Below are 7,689 nucleotides of genomic sequence, written 5' to 3'. Positions count from 1 at the left end.
GACTCCATACGGAATTTCCGGGTCCGGACATGAAAATTAAATTCTTCGAGGTCCAGAATGGGGCGAAACTTGTCCTCCTTTTTGGGGACCTCAAAAAGGTTGCAGTAAAACCCCCTTCCCCGGTCCTCCGGCGGAACCGGAACCACCACACCCTGCTGCAGAAGAGAGTCGACCTCCCGCAGCAGTGCGGCAGCCAGCTTGGGCTCAGACGGGATGCGTGACTGACGAAACCTGTCCGGGGGTCGAGAATGAAACTCTATGAAATAGCCTGCCGACATAACCCGCGTCACCCAGGCGTCCGATACGTGGGACGCCCAAATCGACCCGAATTGTAGCAGACGACCTCCCACCCGAGAGCCCTCGAGAGGGTTCCTGGCGTCAGTCTGCCTTAGCGGGCTTTTTGTCAACCTCCCGTTTGTCCTGACGGAAATGTTGTTTCCAGGGTGTACGGGATTTCTGGGTGGTCTTCTTTCCGGAAGACGAGGGACGACCCGATCCCCAAGAGGGCTGACCGAACCGCCCACTGGGCCGAAAGGACCGACGACCACTACCGGCACTCGACTTGCCAAACGTAGAAGCCGCTGCTTTCCACTGCGGCAAAGCCGTGTCCTTGGCCTTAGCAATCACCTCCGTGAGGTCCGAACCAAAAAGCTGACCACCCTTGTACGCCAGACTCAGCAAACCTTGTTTGGATACTGCGTCCCCAGTCCACTGTTTAAGCCACAGTGCTCTCCTGACTGTGACGGCCGAGGATTGAGCCCTGGACAGAACCGAAGTAGTATCCAGCACTGCGTCCCTGCCATATCGGGCCGCCTCTTCCAACAGCTGGAAGAGCCTTTCCACCTCAGACAGCGGAGTCCCATCTTGCCACGCCGTCCGCAGCTGATCCAACCACCGCAGAGAAGCCTCACCAGCCCACATGGCCCCCAAGGCCGCTCGGAATCCATGACCCGCAGCCTCGTAGAAGGACTTCGCCACTAACTCCGTCCTTCTGTCCAGCGGATCCTGTAGACTCGCCTTCCCTTTAACAGGAAGCAAAGAGGATTTGCTCAGCTGAGACAATGGCACGTCCACTTCAGGAGAGGGGACCCAATTAGCGATCGTCTCCGTGGAGCAGGGATACAGGGCATCAAAAAACCCGACGCGACTCCTGATGCAGCCGGGCCGACTTGCCAGGGCGCCTCGTCACCTCTTCAGACAGCTGTAACGCTTCCCGCATAGCCCCAATAAAAGCGTCCACGCGGCCCGAAAGCGAAGCAGAGCGACCCTGCCGATCCTCTTCATCAGAATCGGAGATCTCACCAGCAGAGTCGGTCGGTGATTCCGAAGCCTCCGACACACTGTGCGGAGGAGACAGCGCCACCACAGGCCTGTGGCGCTTCTTGCCTCGTGACGTCGGTTGGGACTTAGCTGATACCCAATGACCCAGAAGATCAGACAGACTGTCAATGGAGCGTGTGAGCGCCTCCACTTTAACATCACTGAGACCCCCGACAGGTGTCGAACCTGACGCCGTCGAAGACCCCAGCGTATCAGATGCGCGTGACCGATCCTGAAGCGGACCGGGAGAGAGGTCCGCGCCTGGTCCCTGAACCGACATGCCTCACACAGTTCCCTACGATGGGTACAGTAACCGAGGATGTGTGATTCCGCTATCACAGCCTGTTCCTACGCAAAAAATCACCAAGCACTGAAGGGTTAAAGCTCCTCCTTAGAGGGAGAAGAGCTACCCCAGCTGCCTGCAGAGCAAAAGTTAACCTAACAGACTAGGGTGATGCACCCAGAAGCATGCACATCCAGAAAGGGTTAACTGCCCTGATGAGGCCAGACCCCATTCAGAAGGGGTTAATGCTGCTGACCACGCAATACACCTTTGCCTTAAAAGGACAGAGGTGTGCGAGTCCCAGAGCCTCCTCAGCAGAGAGGTAGCAGCGCCGGATATAGCACAACCTGTCTGCCTTAACAGGCCAGCAGTAAGGTGCTCTGCGCTGCAATAGTGAGAAAAAAAATCTTCTGCCTTAAAAGGCAGAAGTGACTCACCAGCTGGCCGCGGTGACTGCTCTTCCCAGTTCTAGGGGAGCAGGAGGCGCTGCAAGTGTAATGGACGCCAGCAGAAAGACCCGGAAGAAGAAGGGGCTGGGTCAACTCCAGCGCGCGCGTTCCGGGCGCTTCCTGCCTGAGGCTAGGATGATAGGCAGCAGAGAAGCGCAAAGCTACGCCCCCCGCCGCCGCATACTAACGGAGCCCGCGGCTCCCCCGTCCCTGCTCCCCTGCTAACACAAACGCCGTATGCAGTGGGGATATCTCCTGCAAGGACAAAACAGCACTCAGACTTGAAAGCACTTACCCAGCTGAGCGCCACAGGGACCCCCAGGGATGTGTGGCGCCGTGGCCCTTTGCCCCCCCCCCACGGCGGAGCGTGCAGGGACCCCACAGAAGCGGTGTGCGTCTCCGCCAGGGAGCGCCCTGTATCCCCCGGGGCCGGCAGGCTTCTGCGGGGACCTCCTTAGGGGGTACGCAGATCTGCCAGGGGAGGGTCAGGGGTCCCAGCAGCGCCGAAACCCCCTGAGACCTCTAGACCACGGGGGGTCCAGGTCTCCAGAAATGATAAAATAAAAAAAATCTTTCTCAGCTGAAAAGGCAGCGACTATCCTCTGCGACCTCAAATTTTAGACTGAAGGACATTGGAGTAGGAGGAGCCTAAGCTGGAGGGGCCGGTCGTCACTTTTTCTAATCTGAACTGAACTATCCTGTGTGGCTCCGCCTACCCACTAGTAATGGATCTGTGTCTCCCTTCCTTCCCTTCTGCTGCTGAAATATTTTTTTTGCATCGCTTTATTCCGTGTGCTATAACTTTTTTATTTTTCGGCTGATGAAGCTGTATGGCGGCTTGTTTTTTGCGGGACAAGAGGATGTTTTCAGCTGTACCATTTTTATTTAAATTTGACTTTTTGATCGCGTTTTATTCCATTTTTTGTTTGGCGGTATGATAAAGCATAAGGCGATACCCAAAGTGTGTACTTTTATTTTTTTCAGTATAATATTTATGGGTACAGTATATTTTTATTTTTTTTGATTATTTTTTCTACAACTTTTTTTTTCACTTTGAGACTTTTTTTTTTTTTTTTTTTAACGTCTACACTTTGTCCCACTATGGGACTTTCTTTTTTTGCAGGCTGATCGCTTGCACAGCATAAGGATGAAGCATCATCCCTTATGCTGTGCAGGTTGTCACAGCCTCTGCACACACAAGCTAGGTACATTGTGCACGGAGCACAATCTAGCTAACATGCTGCTGCCTGGTGACCCGGATGTCGTTATCCGGACCCAGCACAGACAGCGCGGATAGGAGGTAAAAGGGGGAACCCTCACCGCTGCTTCCCCCGGAAATGCTGTGATTGACATCGATCTCAGAATTTCAGGGGTTAATGTCCTGGGAACGGTGCGGCACCGTTCCTTGCACATAGTACCGGGTGTCAATTATGACAATCAGCTGACACCCGACAGCAATCGCGTCCGCACAGCTTCTGGCCGTATTAATACGTATCTGGTCCAATAGGCCTAGGGCGCAGATACATATTAATACTCCCCGCGACAGAAAGGGGTTAAAGCTTGTATCAGTGCTGGAACACTTTCTTATAATGTAGTTAGTCACCGAAACACTTAAAATCCTACATATAACTAGTAAACTGTTTTCCAGTAAACAAGACTACAAGATAGCACTCCTGTTGAGTTGATCAACTGCTAAAAATGATACAGCAACACTAGCAATCCTCCAAATACAAGTGCCTCTATATTTCACACTTCTACACTAACTAATCTCATCTCATGTACACACTTCAATGAGGCATAGGTAACTCCAGTTCCTGGACCAGACTATTTAATGCAAAAATAACTCACGCGGAATGGCGGTAGACCAAACTCTCAGTAAGGCGGGGATCACACTAGTGTATAACGCAGCACTAGCGTATAACGCATAGCACTCGGCCCAGTGTTATTCTAGAAGGCAGCTCACATCGGAGATTATTTTCTCATGCCAATTCAGCATGCGATTGTCAGCGAGACTCAGCTCATTCCCACCCATACAAGTTTACGGGTGCGTGTGAAACATCAGACTGCACTCGGATGTCAGCCCAGTGCAGACTGATATACGCAGATTCAGGCCATGGTGTAATTACTTTCTCTGTCTCCTCCCCACCTGTACTGCAATTTACTTATGTGACAGAATCGGAGCACATTAGCATGACATTCGGCTCACGTTCGCAGCAGAGGGTCATTAGCATCTCACACCGGATGAAGTTTTTATTGATACCATTAGTAGATCCGATGTTTTGATCGCCCGTTATTGCATTTTATTGCAATGTTGCGGCGACCAAAAAAACGTAATTTTGCCGTTTAGAATTTTTTTCTCGTTACGCCGCTTACCGATTGGATTAATTTTTTTTATATTGATAGATTGAGCGATTCTGAACGAAGTGATACCAAATATGTGTATGTGGTTTTTTTTATTATTATTTTATTTTGAATGGGGCGAAAGAGGGTGATTTAAACTTTTATATTTTTTTTAAATATTTTTACAACCATTTTTTTTTTCACTTTTTGCTTGCTTCCATAGGAGACTAGAAACAGCACTTGTCTGATCGCCTCTGCTACATAGAGGTGATCAGCAGATCACCTCTATGGAGCAGAAATGCTCCTGTGCTATGAGCGCCAACCACTAGGTGGCGCTCATAGCGATCAGCTCATGACAACCACTGGGGTCTGCTGCAGACCCAGGGTTGTCATGCCAACGCATCGGTGACCCGCGATCACGTGACGGGGTCACCGATGGGCGGGGCTAAGGCCGCGCTTCCGGTACGGCGATGTTAAATGCCGCTGTCAGAGATTGACAGCGGCATTTAACATGTTAGCAGCTGCATCACGATTCCCCCCGCGGCTGTTGCGGGCACATGTCAGCCGTAATAATCAGCTGACAAGTGCCCGGTTTAGTGCGGGCTCAGCGCCGGAGCCCTCACTGAACCGGGGGTTACAGCCTGGTGCGTACTAATACGTCCCAGGCTCTAAAGGGGTTAATATATTTGTTTGCCATTAATATTTTTTTTTTGTTGAATTTTTGTAATTCATTGAATATTTAGAGGCCCCATACCATTGCAGTCTCTCTCGAGCTGCAATGTTGATGCACTTTATATACAGGGCTGTGGAGTCGGTATGCCAAACCTCCGACTCCTAAATTTCCATGACGCCGACTCCAACTCCAACTCCCTTATACATGGTTCAGGTTTAAGTTTAAAGTGATAAATTTACTGTAGTAAAATTGTAACATCCGGCTTTTAATCATTATTATGATAGATACAATAATCAAGCCATTTAGATAGAACATGAAATATATTTATTGGAAAACAACTTTAGAACAAAAAAAACTTTTGCATATTTCCAATTAATTATACACTGTGCAGTAAGTGGAAAAAAACAGTTTTCAACAAAAAAGGACTGAATAACATTTGTGCAGTCTATAAATTTGTTCTGAGAAATCGTATTGCCTCCATCAGATCCTCCTTCATAGAGAGCCTTAAAATAATTAGATCAGATTTGAGGTAAAGAACAACCTCTCTACACTAACTTGGGTTGGCGGCAAAGCAGTAACCACATGGGCAACAGCTCTAACAACTTCAGGGTGTAAAGGAATTGCCTCGTGCTCAGTCAGTTTTGATGAACGACTGAACTCTTCTACTTTGAGAGCAAGTGAAAAATTTTGTAATTCCACAATTGCCCCTTTTCCAGCATGTCTCTTCAAAATGGAATCAAGTTTAGGGGTTCTGGCAGCAATAGCCAATTTCCTCACTTTACCAATCAGATTTCCAGCATGTCCCTCTTGCAGACTATCTCTTATTGCTATCTGCAGCGTGTGCACAACACAGCGAATGTGATGAGTAGGAAAGAGGTGTGAAGCAGCTTCAACAAGATCATCTTATTGTAAAGAATCATTTTGCCGTTCTTCTGTAGTAATATCTGTTTGTTCCTCCGTTATGGGAACAGGACTGGGGCCTTCCATCTCCAACATACTGAATGTGAAATGTTCTTCTAACTGCTGTTCACCTTCGTTATTCTCATTCAGTTATCAGTTTTAATTGTACCCATCATGTTTTAAGCATTATCAGTTACAATAGCAAGAACCTGTTGTTTTTTTTTGTTCTTAATCCTGATTTCCTGTTCACTCCAGCAGTTCTGAGATGAGTGCAGGCATTCCTTCCCTGTATGTTTGCTTTTTTTACCCCTTATCTGTAGAGGAGCTTCTCTACTTATGTACATAAACTGCAGCACAGATTCATCTCAGCTAAAAGTCTAGACCCCTTAGATCAGGAATAGGACAGACAGTTATAGGACATTTCATAACTTTCCCAAATTCTTCTGAAAAAATATTCCCCCACAAACTGCCTTGAATTACTGAACCCAATTTATTATATATTTTCGGCGTCTGATTCAGTCCATTTTATACCGACTCCACCAAAATGGACACGGACTTCAGAGCCCTGTTTATATATGTATGTACATAATCACTTTATTTTATTCTGGAGGCTATGCAACTCTGAAGCACAGTGGTTAATAGAGGAAAATATTTTTTTTTTTGTTTATGGACTTGTAAACACACTGGCAGCATCAGTTTTTTGTCATAACACACACACCTCAAAAAAATAAAGGGAACACTGAAATACCACATCCTAGATCAGAATGAATGAAATATTCTCATTGAATACTTTGTTCTGTACAAAGTTGAATGTGCTGACAACAAAATCACACAAAAATCATCAATGGAAATCAAATTTCTTAACCAATGGAGGCCTGGATTTGGAGTCACCCCCAAAATTAAAGTGGAAAAACACACTACCGGCTGATCCAACTTTGATGTAATGTCCTTAAAACAAATCAAAATGAGTCTCAGTATTGTGTGTGGCCTCCACGTGCCTGTATGACCTCCCTACAACGCCTGGGCATGCTCCTGATGAGGCTGAGTATTGTGTGTGGCCTCCACGTGCCTGTATGACCTCCCTACAACGCCTGGGCATGCTCCTGATGAGGTTGCGGATGGTCTCCTGTGGGATCTCCTCCCAGACCTGGACTAAAGCATCCGCCAACTCCTGGACAGTCTGTGGTGCAACGTGACATTGGTGGATGGAGCGAGACATGATGTCCCAGATATGATGTCCCAGATGTACTCAATCGGATTCAGGTGTCGGGAACAGTCCATAGCTTCAATGCCTTCATCTTGCAGGAACTGCTGACACACTCCAGCCACATGAGGTCTGGCATTGTCCTGCATTAGGAGGAACCCAGGGCCAACCGCACAAGCATATGGTCTCACAAGGGGTCTGAGGATCTCATCTCGGTACCTAATGGCAGTCAGGCTACCTCTGCCGAGCACATGGAGGGCTGTGCGGCCCTCCAAAGAAATGCCACCCCACACCATTACTGACCCACTGCCAAACCGGTCATGCTGAAGGATGTTGCAGGCAGCAGATCGCTCTCCACGGAGTCTCCAGACTCTGTCACATCTGTCACATGTGCTCAGTGTGAACCTGCTTTCATCTGTGAAGAGCACAGGGCGCCAGTGGCGACTTAGCCAATCCTGATGTTCTGTGGCAAATGCCAAGTGTCCTGCACGGTGTTGGGCTGTGAGCACAACCCCCATCT

This window comes from Phyllobates terribilis, unplaced genomic scaffold (genome assembly GCF_046119375.1).
Source record: "Phyllobates terribilis strain yellow unplaced genomic scaffold, ASM4611937v1 Scaffold_7__3_contigs__length_470593459, whole genome shotgun sequence".
NCBI classification, from domain to species: domain Eukaryota; kingdom Metazoa; phylum Chordata; class Amphibia; order Anura; family Dendrobatidae; genus Phyllobates; species Phyllobates terribilis.
The sequence above is the reverse complement of the archived record's forward strand: the minus strand, read 5'-3'. Positions refer to the sequence as shown.